Genomic DNA, 19,873 nt, shown 5'->3' on the forward strand with positions numbered 1-19,873 from the left:
GATGGTCTCCTGAGGGATCTCCTCCCAGACCTGGACTAAAGCATCTGCCAACTCCTGGTCAGTCTGTGATGCAACGTGGCATTGGTGGATGGAGCGAGACATGTCCCAGATGTGCTCAATTGGATTCAGGTCTGGGGAACGGGCGGGCCAGTCCATAGCATCAATGCCTTTGTCTTGCAGGAACTGCTGACACACTCCAGCCACATGAGGTCTAGCATTGTCTTGCATTAGAAGGAACCCAGGGCCAACCACACCAGCATATGGTCTCACTAGGGGTCTGAGGATCTCATCTCGGTACCTAATGGCAGTCAGGCTACCTCTGGCAAGCACATGGAGGGCTGTGTGGCCCCCCAAAGAAATGCCACCCCACACCATTACTGACCCACTGCCAAACCGGTCATGCTGGAGGATGTTGCAGGCAGCAGAACATTCTCCTTGGCGTCTCCAGACTCTGTCACATCTGCTCAGTGAGAACCTGCTTTCACCTGTGAAGAGCACAGGGCGCCAGTGGCGAATTTGCCAATCTTGGCGTTCTCTGGCAAATGCCAAACGTCCTGCACGGTGTTGGGCTGTAAGCACAACCCCCACGTGTGGACGTTGGGCCCTCATACCACCCTCATGGATTCTGTTTCTGATCATTTTAGTAGACACATGCACATTTGTGGCTTGCTGGAGGTCATTTTGCAGGGCTCTGGCAGTGCTCCTCTTGTTCCTCCTTGCACAAAGGCGGAGGTAGCGGTCCTGCTGCTGGGTTGTTGTCCTCCTACGGCCTCCTTCACGTCTCCTGATGTACTGGCCTGTCTCTTGGTAGCGCCTCCATGCTCTGGACACTACGCTGACAGACACAGCAAACCTTCTTGCCACAGCTCGCATTGATGTGCCATCCTGGATGAGCTGCACTACCTGAGCCACTTGTGTGGGTTGTAGGGAGGTCATACAGGCACGTGGAGGCCACACACACAACTGAGCCTCATTTTGACTTGTTTTAAGGACATTACATCAAAGTTGGATCAGCCTGTAGTGTGTTTTTCCACTTTAATTTTGAAGTGACTGCAAATCCAGACCTCCATGGGTTAATAAATTTGATTTCCATTGATAATTTTTGTGTGATTTTGTTGTCAGCACATTCAACTATGCAAAGAACAAAGTATTTAATAAGAATATTTCAATCATTCAGATCTAGGATGTGTTATTTTAGTGTTCCCTTTTTTTTTTTAGCAGTGTATATATATATATATATATATACAGTATATATATATATATATATATATATATATATATATATATTGTAACACTGTAAGGGTACAAGTTGCCGTTTCCTGGGATAAATGGCAGCCTGCAGCAGCTGAGGAACCACACAAGTCCAGTTTCCGGTACAACTGGCCCCAGCCAGTTTTATTATACAGAAAATAAAACAAACACCAAAAGAAAATACCTTGCCTGTCCGGCACTAACTAAACACAAGATGTTCCTAACTATCACTAAAACAAAAAAACACAGAGTTCTCCAGTAAGCACTGTATAGCTCACTTGTATCAGGAGCGTGTTTCTCTCACAGAGATCCTGCAGTCTTCCCAGGCAGTCTGCACACCCTAATCAGGCCAGCAGCTCTATAACACTCTTACACAGCTGAAAGCCTGATTAGCCTTCTGTGAGGCCAAAGACCCGAACTGGGCCCAATGTCTGGAACTTGCCCCATCTCTCTTTCAGGGCCCTTACCCAGCTTTTCCAACAAACTGAAAAGGTTCTAACAAAACAAAACATATTCCTAGAAGTTTTCATTTTTCTAATACATGTAAGACAAGAACCTGGGACAAACATACCTGCCCTCAAACACTATCCCAGTGTTCTTGTCACAATATATATATAATCACCTGCAATACTCCAATATATTTTGAGGGCACTTGTACTCCTTGGTTGGATTCCCATATAACTCTGTTGTGCTTTCTGGCGCTTCCCCTACAAATCTCCGTCCACCCCCGGACCCCTAATAAGGCTCTTTTACATTAATAATATTGTTATTCTTTAAGTAGGCCGCTGGATGTTCCAGCTTTCTACGCTGTTTCATATAGAACTCCTGTCATGGTTCCACTAATTTGTTTTTTTGACTTGCAATATGTATTTCTCATGCATTGTATGTTCTGTTTTATTGTTTGTCTTATGTAATTAAAATTCAATAAACCTAATTTATTTGACCAAAAAAACCTTGTAGAATTAAAAGGCGATGATCTGTATTTGTGTGTGATATGTACAGCCCGAAGCCAGGGCTACAGTATTTATGTGACTTAGGGCATAGTTACTGATTATTGTATTTTGCTTACGGCAGCAATAAGACATTACGTATAGACAGAATGTACTAGGATACACATGTAGGGACAGGCGCTGCCATATTTATTTATTATTTATTACCAGTTATTTATATAGCGCACACATATTCCGCAGCGCTTTACAGAGAATATATTGGCCATTCACATCAGTCCCTGCCCCAGTGGAGCTTACAATCTATTTTCCCTACCACATGTACACACACACACATTCACGCTAGGGTTAATTTTGTAGGGAGCCAATTAACCTACCAGTATATTTTTGGATTGTGGGAGGAAACCGGAGTACCCGGAGGAAACCCACGCAAGTACGGGGAGAATATACAAACTCCACATAGCTAGAGCCATGGTGGGAATCGAACCCATGACCTCAGTGCTGTGAGGCAGTAATGCTAACCATTACACCATCCGTACTGCCCACACCATCCGTACTGCCTGTACTGCCATAGGATGCAATGTGTAAAAGTAACGTGACTGCTAATACTTTGGGAGCCAGCCACGCTACTGTCAGCAAACTGCGCACGTGTGAGTGGTCATTGCCAGCGAGGTATCTTACGGTTCCATCAATAGCCCATAGGCTACCAGGGCCAGGTTCCGGAATGCTTTGCATTCTGGAGCTAAGTAAATCTCACAAATAGCAGTGCCTATAGAAACCTGTGATTGAAATTGAATGACCTCTCTAGACACATTACTAAGGATGGTCAGACTGTTCTCACTGCTGGTACCATAGCCAGATGATTAAGGATTGGATGCAGGGCATACTGTACCCTGGGCCCCCCTTTGTCAGGGGCCCCCCGGCCAGAGCACATTGACATCACTAGTTTTCCCTCTTAAGCAGCAGCAGAACCAGCAGTCAGAATGCTGGTAATCCGAGCACTGAATAGCGCGGGCAGAGCAACAATGACGCGATCATGCGTCCACGCCCCCGCACCTCCCACCCACGTTGAGGCCATGCCCCCTATTATTCCAATCTGGCAGCACCCTCCCGCATGGAGCAGCCTATTGTTGATGTAAACTTTTGTGGCCACACTTTTTCTTTTGCTCCTCTTTTTCCATATCAATCCATTCTGCTCCGTTATATCACCAGTTACTTATTAAAAAAATGCATACTGAGTTTAAAATCTGTGGCAAATGATACAGAATCAGTGCAGGGACTGGCCAGAAAGGAGAGACCGTGACGTGGTTGGTCAGCTTGCAATATTGCAATGTTTTGTAACCAATAATCCCTGAATGTAAATGAATTACAGTTTGAAGTGTAATTAAGTGAGCGCAGAGTATATATGCTATTTTGCCATTTCACAGAGGGACCATCAAGTCAGTGAGATTTTCGTATAAAGTCACATGCCAGAACTAGCGAGTCCCCTAGAGACACTTGTCAGTCTTCCGCTAACCCCGTTTTTGATCCCAAACATCTCCCTGGAACTTCAAATGCAGTTTTGTTCTGAAGAATGATCTCTAGAACACGTCTTTTATACAAATAATTTTTTTTTTGCAAAGCAACAGAGGAAAAATACAATCGCAAACTTTGCAGAGACAAAAAGTAGCATTCCGCAAAGTCCCACTGTCAGTTCTGTGCATCTGCCGTAGTAATGGCTGTCTGGGTACCCGCCGCTGATAACGTATCGCTTACATTTACATTGCTACATAATCAATTTTCTTTTCATCCCGCAATAAATGATGATGTTATCGGATCCTGACAGCGAGCTATGTCGGAAGATAAGCCTCCGGGGTATCCAACATCCTATTAAGTACAGACAATAAAGCAGCTTTCCTGTGAATGATGTCACAGATTTACTACGCTTCTCGGCAATAAATTGAAGGTGTTCTCCTTGGAAAACACAAAACAAATAAATAGAGCAGATATAATTGCCAGAAATCGGTGCCTCCCTTCGCCTTAACAAATATACGGCTTTGATTACGAAAATAAATAAAAAAATAAATAAAAAAGATAATACGGTATATCATCTTTAAGTAAATCAATAGAAATCATATAAAATTTTATATCCAGAGGATTTTTGTTAGACACATTTAATGCCGAATACAGTTTAGTTTTAATAGTAGGTCAGGGTATATTGGCCATAGTCTTTACATTTTATTTTAGCATTTGTCTAATGGAAACAATGAAATTATATTATATAGTTCTTGGTGTAAGGTTTTATGCAGCTTGTTAGTAAACGTGTTTTCTTTCCTCTTATTCCCAGAATCCTTTTATGTGCTCCCAGAACACATCAGTTTTTGACAGGGGCAAGTATGTGTTTTCTGGGTGCTTAAAGGGTATCCGGACTCCAGGTCGACACCAATTGGTCGACACACCTTAGGTCAACACCTGCAATAGGTTGACGTGGAAAAAAGTCGACATGAGTTTTTCACAATATTTTCATTTTTGTAACTTTTTCATACTTTACGATCCACGTGGACTACAATTGGGAACGGTAACCTGTGCCGAGCGTAGCGGTAGAGGACTGAGGCACCTTGCCCGAAGCATGGCAAGCGAAGCGAGCCATGCGAGGGGACGCGGTACACTAATTGGGGTTCCCGGTCACTCTACGAAGAAAACGACACCAAAAAAACATAAAAAACTCATGTCGACCTTTTGTCCATGTCGGCATATTGCAGGGGTCGACCTAAGGTGTGTTGACCTAAGGTGTGTCGACCTGGAGCCCCATACCCTTTTAAAGTGTGCACTTGTGGGTGGGAGGGGCTACTTGGGGGGAGGGGCTTCTAACTGGGCAGAACCTCCCACCTCTTTTCTAATCATGTGATCCACTAGCTTCTAGGATCCACCAGTTAGTAAATGCATTAAATAAACTATAATGCATTCTCTGCTGTCTAGGAAACATTTTAATGCATGATTGCCTGTTTATTAATCAGCATTGACCTCAGAAAAATGGCTATCGTTACTTAGGTTGCACTCAGGGCAAGATTATCTAATCTTCTAGAGAGTGCAAGAGGAGAATCCGGCTATAATTTACCTAGTGCAGTCTATGAAATGATAGCCAGAATCCGATTGGTTGCTTGGGTGCTTGTTTTCTTTAGTGGTTTGATACATCTCCATAGAGGAATGGGGGGGTGTGACTTGTGCTGTTATGACTCTGCCCCCTGCAGTAGCACAATTTGTGATATCGTGATATCAAACCAATTTGTGATATTTGTGATATCGTGGGTGGGGCCGTGATGGCAAGATTTGGATAAACAGGCCTTGCCCACCATCTGTCAGGGGTCCCCCTGGCCGAATCACTCTGACACCACTAGCTCTCCCTCTTGTGCAACTGCAGAACCAAGCAGCCAGAATGTGAGCAGGACAGTATGCAGTGCCACAGAGACACAGGAGTAGCAGGTATCATGAGCTACGGTACTTCTTTACTAGAGGAGAGGTAAGAGGGGGGAGAGAGCTGTAAGTGACTCAGGGATCCCAGTTTCTCCTGCCTTCCACCTAGGTGTCTGGGTACCGTGTAACCTGCTATCTAATGAGAGCATGCATGTCTAGATAGACACACACACACACACACACACACACACACACATACAGATTTCTCCTGAGTTCTGTCCCAGTGTGTAAGTAGTACAGAGGCTGCTGTTGTTGCATTTTTGCAAGATAAATTATAGATTTTATTTTTCAGTGTGTATTTTAAGGTTAAGTTGTCTTAGATCCACTACAAGAAGACTTTTAAAATAGTTGTCTCTCAATTAGGTGGAGCCATAAAAAGTACCTAGCCATTATTAAACTATAAGTTTAAATCTAATATACACCATTAGTTTAATTTAATTTCTCTAGCATCCATAAGGTATATTGGGGAATCTAGTACGATGGGGTATAGATGGGGTCCAAAGGAGCCAGTGCACTTTAAATTTCTTCACTGGGTGTGCTGGCTCCTCCCCTCTATGCCCCCTCCCACAGGCAGTTGAAAAAAGTGCCCTCAGGAGAGGATGCACACTCTGAGCTTCAGAGAGTTTTCTTCAGTTTATTTTTACTGTTTGTTATTTTTGGTATACTGTTTGGGCAACAGCATACCTGCACCGTGGGAGTTAGGTAAGGAGGGGCGGTCATTGGCCTTACGAGGTGCAGAGCCGCTTCCCCGCTGCAGGACCACCGTCCTGAGAGGTTGTTTGTTCAGCGGGGCACTGCGCCTTGGCTGTCACAATCGCAGCACGCCGCACACCCCTAATGCTGCCTGAAGGTGACATCAGTGGTGAGTACAAACTGGGGGGCCCCGCTAGGGGGGGTCCCCCGGTCCAAAGTGCGGCTGACCACAGGCGCGGCATACGTGACCCTCCCGCGGGAGTCCCACTAAGATCCCTCGTGTAGACTGGCACAAAACCGCTAGAACTAGCACTTGTGTGATGTTTTTTAGCTGTATGGAGACTTTGCCAGTATATATATATCAGTGTATCTCCGACACCATTGGAGGGGGCGGAGCTACATCAGAGCAGGACCAGAAGCGTTTTGGTGCCTTCCTCTGCTTACTGCAGCCATTCTCAGTACACACAGCGCTTCCTGATTCCTCAGCCACGCTGGATATCTGGTACAGGGTGTAGCAAAGGGGGAGAGACGCAAGTGTACACAATCCTCTTTAGGACAGGAATTGTTAGTATTTACTGTAATATAGTGAGCTGACAGCCTCACTGGGACTGTACAGCTAGGGGTGTGCTGGTGTCCTTCTCTCTTTGGGTGGGATTCAAATGACATATCACGCCCAATTTCCTTTCTAAAATGATCTCCATTATTGCGCATATTGCGCCCATAGTGATCAGGTTTAGCTGTGTAAAGGGTTGGGTGCCTCCCTACTTCGGGGGTAGCAAGCTGAAATAATGTTACCACGCCCCTGAAGGCAGAAACAGAACGGGTGTGGAAAGGGGTGAAAAGAATTGAATCCTGCCCTCTGTGTCTCCTCTCACCAGTGACATGCGGTGGGGTGAGGCAGGTGAGGCAGAGCCTTTCCTGTCATACTTACGTTTAAACCAGAGTTTTGACTGAATAAAATATATGAAAAATACTGATAATTTGTTTGAAATATCTTCTTTGCATTATTCTAATAATTTTTATAGCCCAAACTGTGGAGTAAAAAGTCTATGGCAGGGGAGGCAGTGCCTCACCTGTGTATCCTTTCCACACATCTCTAATCAAAACTCACCAGATTTCCAGGAGTTTATAATGCTGCACCTGTGTACAATGCCCAGATGCACCCTTTGGCTCATATATTGCATGTAAATCTGGCTCTGGGGTTAGCCAGTGCCTCCTGAGCCATTTAGCTCACCGCACGTCCCCGCCTCTCACATACAGTAGGGCAGGCTTGCAATATAACTCTGTGTGGTTACTGTGTTTACTGTGAAGCATGGGTAAACAAAAACTGCGCAGTGTATGCCACACAAGATTCTCTCCATTATCATCTGACTCTGTCTCCTGTGACAAATGCAGCCAATCTCATTCTTCACAGCTCAGTGAAGGGGCTGGGGGAGAGTGTTCAGTGCCAACATGGCTAGGGTCTCTTAAAAGTATGATGTCTGATATGTCATCCCAGATCACTGCTAATGTGCAGAAAACTCAGCTACTATAACAAGCTGTTGCAGATTTAGCTGCCCCCCTCTCATGCAGGTCCACAGAAGTGTGAGTTACCTGCTCTTCTCTCTGATACAGATGATGATATTCAGGAGGATGGGGATGATTTGGATCCCGTTTATGGGGATCCTGATTCTCCTCAGGGTATTGAACCCCTAATTCTGGCTATAAGGGACGTGTTAAAGCTCCCTCTAGAGGACACTGCGTCACAGCAGTCGTTTTCTTTATTCAAAACAAGCCTAATGTCACTTTCCCTGATTCTGCAGAGTTAGATAATCTATTTAAGCTGGCCTGGAAAAATCCAGACAGAAAATTCCAAGTGTCCAAAAATTTTTTGCGCACTTTCCAATTTGATCCTGAAGGTATGAAGTTTTGGGAGGAATCCCCTGGGGTAGATGTATCAGTCTCTCGCCTGTCCAAAAAGGCGGCGCTGCCTGCTCCGGGCTCCTTTACCATGAAGGATCCTGGGGTTAGGAAGATAGAGACTACACTCAAATCTATTTACATGGCAGCAGGTGTCTCACAAAGGCCGGTTATTGCGGGTTGCTGGATGACCCATACTATTCATTCCTGGGCCACCCAGATTCAGGTGGGCCTCTTGGGGGATATGCCCTTGGTCACTGTGGTAACCCTCCTAAAACACATTTAGGACACTACACGTGTTCTCTGTGATTCACTCAAGGAGATGGGAAACATTAATGCTAGGACTTCTGCCATGGCGGTATCGGCGCGCAGGGCCCTGTGGTTGTGTCAGTGGATTGCGGACGCAGAATCCAAATGTAGTGTAGAATCCCTCCCCTTTTCGGGGAAATGGCTCTTTGGGGTTGAGTTGGATACCTGGATTTCCAAAGTTACGGCTGGGAAATTCACATTTCTCCCCTCTGGGGCCGTCTGTCCAGTCCTTTCGGTCTCACAGATTTCAATCTAAGGCCAGAGGTGCCTCCAATGTGACTAGAGGCACCAGAGGTAAGTCCAGAAAGCCTGTAAGCACCAGCTCTCAGGACCAGTCCACCGCTTCTGCTTCCGCTAAGGGCTCAGCATGACGGTGCACACCCACCCCGAGGGGATCTCAAGGTGGGAGCTCGACTGTGTTACTTCACCCGCATCGGGAGACTTCCTGCCAGGATGCCTGGGTCAGAAATCTCATTTCTCAAGGCTACGAGCTGGAGTTCGACAGCTCTCCTCCCCAACGATTTTTCAAATCAGGCTTACCAGCTTTGGGGGATATGCAAGTTACATTGCAACAGGCCATCCAAAAGTTGGTTCAGTCCCGCGTCATTGTTCCAGTACCAATACCAAAATGCGGCACAGGGTTTTACTCCAATCTGTTTGTGGTGCCAAAACCGGAAGGTTCGGTAAGACCCATTTTGAATCTAAAATCCTTGAATCCTTATTTGAAGGTGTTCAAGATGGAATCCCTGTGAGCACTGATTGTAGGCCTGGAAGAACGGGAATTCATGGTCTCCTTGGATATCAAGGACGCCTACCTCCATATTACGATTGGCCGTCTCATCAGGCGTACCTGTGGTTTGACCTGCTGGATGATCACTTCCAATTCCAGGCACTGCCCTTTGGCCTGTCCACAGCCCCGAGGGTATTCACGAAGGTGTTCGTGGAGATGATGTTCTAACTCCGGGTCCAGGGGGTCAATGTTGTCCCTTACCTGGACGATCTTCTGATAAAAGCAAGATCCAGTGAGCTTTTATTGCTACATATCAATCGCACTGTCCATCTTCTGTGGACCATGGGTGGATTAACTTACAGAAGCCCCACCTGGAGCCAAGTCAGAGGCTCCTGTTCCTGGAGATGTTGCTGGATACTGTGGCCCAGAAGGTGTTCCTACCGGAAGACAAGGCGAGAACACTTCAGGAGATGGTCCGCATGGTGCTCCGACCTGCTCTAGTGTTCATCCATCTTTGCACAAGTTTATTGGGAAAGATAGTCGCCTCATATGAAGCGATCCAGTATGGGAGGTTCCATGTCAGAACATTTCAGTTGGATCTCCTGAACAAGTGGTCCGGATCACATCTGCAGATGTACCGGATGATTCAGCTGTCACCTCAGGCCAGGATTTCCCTCCTGTGGTGGCTACAGTCCTCCAAGCTCCTGAAAGATAAGAGTCTATGGGGATGGGGAGCTGTCACCCATGGGGCGCAGTTCCAGGGCAGGTGGTCGACCCATGAAAGCCTCCTTCCGATCAACATTCTGGAACTTCGGGCAATCTACAATGCTCTGCTTCAGGCCTCTCCTCTGCCCAGGATTCACGCAATCCAGGTACAGTTGGACAATGCCATGGCGGTGGTGTACATCAATCAACAATGAGGGACAAAAAGCAGAGCCTGCATGCGAGCGGTGTCAAGGATTCTCCTCTGGGTGGAAAGAAATGCAAGACCATGTCAGAAATCTTCATTCCGGGGGTGGACAACTGGGAAGCAGACTTTCTGAGTCGTCACGATCTCCACCCGGGGGAATGGGGTCTCCATCAGCAGGTGTTCCAGCAGGTCATCAACCGGTGGGACTGCCCGCAGATAGACATGATGGATTCTGGTCTCAACAAGAAACTTCCCTAGTATTGTTAGTGATCCAGGGACACTTGGGCAAGGGCAGTGGATGCACTGGCATCGCCTTGGCCTTACCGGCTGGTTTACCTGTTTCCTCCAATTCCGTTGCTCCCAAGGGTGTTAAAGCGAATCAGGAATCAAAGAGTCCAGGCAATTCTGATTGCCCCGGAATGGCCACAGAGGGAATGGTACACGGATCTTCTGGACATGTCCGTCGAAGACCCTTGGTCTCTACCACTAAGAAGCAATCTTCTTCAACAAGGACAGTTCATCTACCCGGACTTACGGTGACTTTGTTTGATGGCATGGAGGTTGAGCGGAACATCCTAGCTCACAAGGGCCTTTCCAAGAAGGTTATTGCTACCATGGCTCAGGCAAAAAAAACGGTGACGTCAAAACACTATCATTATATCTGTAGGAGATATGTCTCTTGGTGCGAAAAATGCACATATCCGCCTGCTGAGTTTCACTTGGGCCGTTTACTAATGGTTCTCTCAGGTGGGTGTGGATAAAGGCTTACGTCTGGGCTCCATTAAGGTCCAGATTTCAGCCCTCTCCATTTTCTTTCAGAAGAAATTGGCTGTATTGCCAGACGTTCAGACGTTCTTGCAAGGGGTACTTCATATCCAACCTCCTTTTGTGCCGCCTACGGCACCCTGGGATCTGAATGTAGTGTTGGATTTTCTATTGTCCTCCTGGTTTGAACCTCTGATGACAGTGGAAGACAAGTATCTCACGTGGAAGATGGTAATGTTACTGGCCCTGGCTTCTGCTCGACGTGTCTCAGAATTAGGGGCCTTGTCATGGAAAAGTTCGTACTTGGTCTTTTACAAGGACAGAGCAGAGCTCTTGTTTTGTTCATATGTTTTTAAATCCAGTCATCAGGACACAGAGACATGTGAGTTCACTACTGTGCTGTTTATTCCATCACCAACTCCAGACACTGCACACTGGACCACCCACTTCCCAGCATCCCCCTGGTCCTAGGGACCATCACTGAAGATTCAGGCTTACACATGTTAGTAAGGGAGTGTCTACAAATATTAAGCATTCTAATACACTAACATCACATCCTCTTTTCTTTAAAGATAAGCCCTATACGCTTCAATGCAACAATTAACAATGTCATGTTAAGAACATCATCTAACATCTCTCAGGTCTTTTGGGTCTTTCATACACAGTCTGTGTTTCATCGACCATGTTGGACCTTTCTAGAATCGTGGTTTGTTCACCATTATCAGGATCATCATACATGTCAGATGAAGGGTATTCTTCAGTCATGTTGTCTTCATTATGGTTAGGTTGAGATCTTAAATCCACCCGATTTCTTCTTACTTCCGTTCCACGCTCTGTACGTATAGTATAAGATCTTGGTGCTACTTGTGCTTGCACAATACCTTTCTGCACCCAAATACCTTTCTCGTGATCTCTGAGACGGACTTGGTCACCCGATTTTAGATCAGATAAGCGTCTTATTTGCCTGTCATGGAATAGTTTCTGTTTCGCCTGTTGACGTTCCTTACTCAGTCTGACCAGCGCTGAGTTATGTGTATTAAGCAGTTCATCATGTATCGGGAGATTTGCTCTAATCCTCCTTCCCATCAGCATTTGTGCAGGAGAAAGTCCATTCTGTAAAGGTGTACTGCGGTAGATTAAAAGACTTTTGTAGAAATCTTCTTTACCTTCTTGAGCTTTTTTCATGAGACTCTTTACAGTTTTTACTGAACTTTCTACCAAGCCATTTGAGCGTGGATAGTGGGGACTTGACGTAGTATGGACAAATTCCCATTCATCAGCAAATTGTCTAAATTCAGCACTGGAAAACTGAGGACCATTGTCAGTGAACACTTCCATAAGAACACCATGCCTTGCAAAGATTGACTTCATGCAATTGATTACGGCTTTACTAGTAGTTGTATGTAGTGTCTTCACCTCAGGGTAGTTAGAGTAATAATCAGTTACGACAATGTACGTTTTCCCATTACAATCAAACAAATCTACGCCAACTTTCTGGTACGGTCTCTCTGGCACTGCGTGAGGACTCAGTGGCTCGACTTGTTGTTTCGGTCTATACGTAAGACATAATTCACATGTAGCTGTAGTCTGTGCTATGTCTTGGTTCATTATTGGCCAATACATAACTTCACGCGCTCTCCGCTTACATTTTTCTTCTCCTAAGTGGCCTTCATGCATCTTGCACAGCATAGTTTTTCTTAGTCGTGCAGGTATGACAAACCTATTGCCTTTGTAAATAATACCATCGACAACTGTAAGGTCACTGCGGTACATCCAATAATCATGGATAGACAGCGGGCACGCATGTTTTTCTGCTGGCCAACCTTTCAGAATGATATCTTTCAACACTTTCATTGTGTCATCTGTCTCAGTTTCTTTCCTAATCTGTTCTTGTCTTGCAAGAGACACTGGTAGAGAAGCTACGATCAAATTAACATAGGCTTCTTTCTCTTCATCCATCAGACTTTTGCAACCTTCACTTTTGTCCACAGCACGAGAAAGTGTATCAGCAATGTACATGTATTTGCTGGGACAGTACAGCAAGTGTACATCATATTTCTGTAGTCTGATAAGCATTCATTGAATTCTCGTGGGACAGTCAAGTAATGATTTAGTGATGATAGCTACCAATGGCTTGTGGTCAGTTTCCACTGTAAATGTTTGACCATACACAAACTGATGAAATCGCTCACATGCATATGTGATCGCTAGAAGTTCTTTTTCTATCTGAGCATACCTTGTTTCAGCACTTGTCAGTGCTCTTGATGCATAGATTACTGGTTGCCATGTATCCTCATGTTCTTGTAACAGCACTGAGCCTAGGCTAAATTGCGAAGCATCAACTGAAATTCTTATTCTTTTCACAGGATCAAAGAATTTTAACACTGGTTGCTCTGTAATGGTCTGTTTCAAGTTTTGCTAACTTTCTTCATGTTCATGTGACCACATCCACTCGTTATCTTTGTCCAACAACCATCTAAGAGAGGCTGTTTGTTCAGAGAGTTGAGAAATAAACTTTCCTAAGTAATCATTCCTAGGAATCTTCTGACGTCATCTTTGTTGTTAGGACATTCCATGTTCACTATGGCTGATATTTTCCTTGGGTCTGGTTTTACACCTTGATCCGAGACCACGTCGCCCATAAAGGTAAGTGTATTCACACCAAATTCACATTTGTCCTTGTTTAGCTTTAGATTCACTTTCTTGACAAGTTCCATTTACTTGTCTCAATCTAGAATCATGTTCTTCCTTTGTAGATCCCCAGACAATAATGTCATCCATCATTGTTTCAACACCTAGAATATGTTCAAAAATCATGTGTATCTTTTTGTGATATACTTCTGGAGCAGACAATATTCCATATGGTAGTCGAAGAAATCTGTATCGACCTTCTGGTGTATTAAATGTACAAAGCTTTGAGCTGGCCTCATCTAGCTTCATTTGCCAGAATCCTGAAGATGCGTCCAATTTACTGAACCATTTTGCTCCTGCAAATTGCAACATGATTTCATCTCTGGTTGGTAGTTTGAAATGTTCTCATTTAATAGCTTTGTTTAAATCTCTGGGGTCTAGACATATTCTGAGTTGTCCATTTTTCTTTTCAACAATTACTAAGGAGCTTACCCATTCAGTAGGCTCATCAACTTTCTGTATCAGACCCAAGGCTTCCATGCGATTTAACTCTTGTTTCAGTTTTTCTCTCAGCGCAAATGGCACTTTTCTACAGGGGTGTATCACTGAAGAAACTTGCGTGTCTATATTTATTTTATGCTCTCCAGGCAAACAACCTAGACCTTCAAACAAGTCTCTGTATTCTGTAAACATTGATTTGAAGTCATCTTCTACTTGTGATGTCACCATAAAAAATTTTTTTTGCAAGCTTAGTTTCTCACAGGAACTTAATCCTACAATCGGTTGCACATTTTTATCCACAATCAGTAGAGATGTTTTAAACAGTTGTCCCTTATATTTTAGTGTCACTAAGCATGTACCTTTCACAGGAATTTCCTCCCCAGTGTACCCTGTAACTTTCACTTTGGCTGGATGAATTTTAGGTTTTACTCTAAAAGTCTTATAGTCTTGAAACGATATTAAATTCACCTGCACGCCAGTATCAAGCTTAAAGGGAATGACAATCTCGTTCACAGTAAAAGGGACAATCCATTCTTTCTTATCTGCACTGCAAAGTTCAATGCAATCCACAAAGAATTCCTCTGTTTAACAGCATGCACTGTGGTTATTTCCCTTTTCATTTTACAGCATTTGGTAAAGTGATTAAGTCTACCACATTTCATGCAGGTTTTACCATAAGCAGGGCACATTTTAGGATTGTGAGCATTTCCGCATCTACTACACATTTCCTTATTAGACTGTGGCTTAGACTGCTTCATTCTTGAGAATGGAGGTTTGCTTGGCTCTGTGTTCTGCACTACATGGACAGCAGCATCAACTTCCTTGTGTAACGTTTTGGCTTGAAATCCAGTTATTTCTGCAGATCTGCACATAGTCACTGCCTTTTCTAGTGTTAGGTCTTGCTCTCTCAGCAATCTCTCTCTGAGTCCTTTATCAGGTATTCCACAGACAATATGATCTCTAATCAGTGAATCCTTTAAATCACCAAACTCACAGGTTTTACTGAGTGATTGCAGCTCTGTAACATACTTATCAAATCCATCTGCAGACTTCTGATCACATGTAAAAAACATATCTTTCATATGTCACATTTTTCCTTGGCACAAAGTAATCTTCAAACTTTTGCATTATAGCACCATATTATGCCCCTCATCAAACTGAAAACTATTATAAATGTCCAGCACATCCTCTCCAATCACATGGAGGAAAATGGATGCCTTTGTTTTGTCAGCCTCTGTATCAGCTCCACATGCAGCAAGATATATATTAAACCTTTGCTTAAATCTTTTCCAGTTTTCAGACAAGTTACCAAACATCAGCATGCCGGTTGGAGGAGCCAGTTTATCCATGGTTACTCACTGTTTGAAGAGAGGAGCACACGCCAGGCTTTGTAGACACTATCACAGCCTTACAGACTGCTGCAGGATTCTTTCACACTCTGAGAGCACTAGCAGTCCAAGTTAAACTTCTTCTGACACCATGTTTTGTTCATATGTTTGTAAATCCAGTCATCAGGACACAGAGACATGTGAGTTCACTGCTGTGCTGTTTATTCCATCACCAACTCCAGACACACTGCACGCTGGACCACCCACTTCCCAGTATCCCCCTGGTCCTAGGGACCATCACTGAAGATTCAGGCTTACACATGTTAGTAAGGGAGTGTCTACAAATATTAAGCATTCTAATACACTAACATCACAGCTCTGGACTAGACAGCAGTTCCTGCCAAAAGTTGTGTCTGTGTTTCACTTAAGTCAGCCTATTGTGATTCCATCCAGTTCTGGAGCTTCTGATCCTCCGGAGGTGTTGGATGCTGTGCGAGCCTTGAAGATCTATGTCAAGCGTACAGCTCGGATCAGAAAGACGGATTCCTTGTTCGTGCTCTATGATGCACAGAAAAAGGGTTGTCCTGCTTCAAAGCAGTCCATTGCTCGTTGGATTAGGCTTATGATTCAACAAGCCTATGTGTCGGCAGCCTTACCTGTTCCTAAGTCTCTGAAGGCCCACTCTACAAGTGGGTTCTTCCTGGGCGGCTGCCTGTGGAGTCTCTGCTTTCCAACTTTGCCGAGCTGCTACCTGGTCGGGGAAGAACACTTTTGTGAAGTTCTACAAGTTTGATACCCTGGCCAAAGAGGATACCCAGTTTGGGCAGGCAGTGGTGCAGCAGTCTCCGCCCGTTCCCGCCCATTCTGGAAGCTTTGCGATATCCCCATCGTACTAGATTCCCCAATATCCCTTATGGATGCTAGCAAAAATAGGATTTTAATTACCTACCTGTAAATCCTTTTCTCATAGTCCATAAGGGATATTGGGCGCCCGCCTCTGTGCGGTGACTTTTCTGCAGGTTCTTGTGATGTGGTTACCTTTTCCGCTGTTGCTGTTGCCAGCCTTGCTGGCTGTTATGCGTTAGTGGTGTGCTGGTGTTAAATCTCACCACTCTTTGTTATCATATTTCCTTCTCTCATATATGTCCTTTCTCCTTCGGGCACGTTTTTACCTATAACTGTCTGTGGGAGGGGGCATAGAGGGGAGGAGCCAGCACACCCAGTGGAAGAAATTTAAAGTGCACTGGCTCCTTTGGACCCTGTCTATACCCCATTGTACTAGATTCCCCAATATCCCTTACGGACTACGAGAAAAGGATTTACCGGTAGGTAATTAAAATCCTATTTTAATATACACAATATATACCTCCCAACATGACCCATTGCAGGAGGGACAAAATGCTCTCTACCTGGTCATTCCTCTTAATTTATGATTGGAATCACCTGTGTTGAAATACCTTTCTTATTTATTAAATAGTTCAACACAGGTGACACAAATCATATATGTTGGTAGGCATGCACAATCTAATATACACCCTCCCCCGCCTTCCCCCAGGCCCCCTGTGTTAAGTGCCCCGGGCCTTGCCCCCACAAGGCTTAATCCGGCACTGGCTGTGGCACTAATGGTCGTATCTTCTACAACATCATGGTCCCAGACATGGGTCTCCTGCAGTTTGGGGGATGGGAGGTCAAAAGGGGGTACAATTTCCATTCACTGCTCCTTTAACTGTTTCTTATTAGGCATCCATGTTCATTACATATCCATAGGCACATATTGTTTTTTAGGATACAGACGTGCAGCATATCCTTTCAGCAGAGAGCTCCCTTTTTTTTTTTTTTAACCACAAAGGCCGTACCCTGGTGGCACCAGGATTTTTAGAGGCTTTGCTTTTCCATTCTGAAAGTCACGACGTGGATTTGCAGTGACAGCTGAAGCCTCCAGAATACTTGGGCTGTGAGAACATACTGTATGACAAAGAAAGCAAGTTCTCCCCCGTGACAAATATCAGAACAAGCACTGTACTTTACATTCAGATGTTATATATATATATATATATATATATATATATATATATGTGTATATATATATATATATATATATATATATAACAGGGGGGATAGGGATGCCGGCGACTAATGTGGCTAAAAGATCGTGTTTAAAAAATGTTTTTTTTAAAGACTGAAAGACAAAAAATATAAAAGCAAAAAGTTTTTAATACATGAGAGTAAAATCAGTTTTTTTAAAAATGTTTGGAGTACAAGCAAAGGTTGCATATAAAATAAAGTACAAAAATATAAAAGGATAAAGGATAGGAAATAAACTTAACTTGAAAACACTGGGTGGTCAGTACAGGCCCAACGCGTTTCGTCTCACCAGACTTCTTCAAGGGGTAGGGACAGAATGAAGCTGTATGTCTATTTATACCCAATTCACTTAGGTATGAGGTGGTGACATCATAATAGATCATGTGATGTGATCTGACAACAAACATTAACAGAGCGTACAAAGCTCATTTTAAAATATATCAGGGGTGAGGTCCTCACCAGGCATGTCCAATATTAATGAAAACGAGTGAAAAACAGTATGAAATAGCGTTTAAAAACATCCAGAATGTGAACAGGAGTCATTTACGCCACACTTCCGGTGACGGAGGGCTCCGTTCGTCACTTCCGCCCCACTTCCGGCGGCGATCGCGCATGCGCGCACGGCGGCTCCCGGCTTCCTGGATCTCAATGCGCATGCGCCCACGGGTATTCTGTGTTGCTTTTACATAGAGGGGGATGTTTTTCCTCCTCCAGCTCACTCGGGGAGAGTCCATTTTATGTGGGTTTCTTGTCATATTTTTCAATGAGGCTGCGGCAGCCATCTTTGAGTAGTCATGCAGACAGTCCCAGGACACAGGCACTGTCTGCATGACTACTCAAAGATGGCCTATATACTAGGTGGCTCATCGCGGGCGTTCTTCACAAGGGGCAAGGGGCTACGCCCCCTTAACCCTTGCACGGGCTTGGGCCGTGCAATATTTAGATTATATGGAGTATTACCTCCAATCATAAATCTGTGAGTGGTTAAATATTGCACGGACAAAGGGCGTGCGATGGTTAAGGGGCCATAGCCCCTTGTGGCGGCATGAACAGCGCACGCGGGGGATGATGAATCACTTAGTAGGTGCCGTGGCTGGAGGAGCGGCGGGTGGGGGGGAGATGCGGATGGTGGAGGGGGTGGGGGGTGCTTCGTGTGGGGAGGGGCGATTGCAGGGGTGATGCGGCTGGGGGAGGTGCGGTTGCGGTGGAGCAGTGGGTGGGGAAGGGCCGGGTGCGGGTGAGTGAGCTGTGGGTGGAGGAGAGACGGTTGCAGGGGTGGCACGGGTGGAGGAGGCATGGGTGCGGGGGTGTCGGAGGGGGGTAGGGGGTCCAGAGCTGCCGCTGATAGGGGCAGGTGCGGGGTAGAGGCGGATGGGGGAGGGGGATGGGGTGGGACCGGTGGGGGTGGGGCGGTTGCGGGGGTGATGCAGGTGGAGGAGGGGCGGTTGCAAGGGAGCGGTGGGTGGGGGAGGGCCGGGTGCGGGTGTGCCGTGGGTGGGGGTCTGGTGCCACCGCGGATGGGGGAGGGGCAGGGGTGCAGTGGGTGGTGGAGGGAGGGTTGCAGGGGTGGCTTTATATAGGAGATGAGGAGTAAGCCCATTAAATATATTGTACAGTATAAGTGGCGGTGCTGACATGGGGGAGAGGGCCCCTCTGAAGCTCTCTGAAGGCTTAATCCGGCCGCAGCACAGGCAGCACCGATGGTAATGGAGGTGGTGGCTAGTGAATGGGGAGATGGGTGCAGACCCCGGCGCAGGTGGTGTACCTATGCGGGAGCTTGTTTCTCCCGCCTGTGTATCAGAGCCGCGGTGCTTCAGTGCTGCAGCACAGGAAGCACGTCCCGTCCCGGTGATAGAGATCCTGACTGTCCTGCTGCAGGAGCAGCTGTCTCCGCCCAGCCCTGTGACTCCACCCAGCGTTAGAGGCCCAGGCACAGAGTCACATTGGACTAATATATAGGAGATATATATGTGTATATATATAATTTTATATATATATATATATATATATATATATATATATATAAAATTATTTTTTTTTACATCCAAGATAGATGTTTTGTTGAATAACTTTCCTAAGCATATAAGCCTTATACTATACGATATATATTTAATGGCCTAGTCACACACAATGCAGATGTTCACGTAGCTGGACGAATATCTGCTAGTGTGCGTGCGCGAAGATCCCTGAATACTCCCACCGTGCATGCGTAATACAGACAGTATACACAGAGCCGGTCCTAGGCATAGGCAAACTAGGTAAATGCCTAGGGCATTTGGTATGCCTAGGGGCACAAGCAGGTTCTGCTGATTAAAATAATATGCGGCATGCCTATATTCTGTGTGTGACTGCGGCTGTATCTGCATACGAA

The sequence above is a fragment of the Pseudophryne corroboree genome, chromosome 9 (genome assembly GCF_028390025.1).
Source record: "Pseudophryne corroboree isolate aPseCor3 chromosome 9, aPseCor3.hap2, whole genome shotgun sequence".
NCBI classification, from domain to species: Eukaryota; Metazoa; Chordata; class Amphibia; order Anura; family Myobatrachidae; genus Pseudophryne; species Pseudophryne corroboree.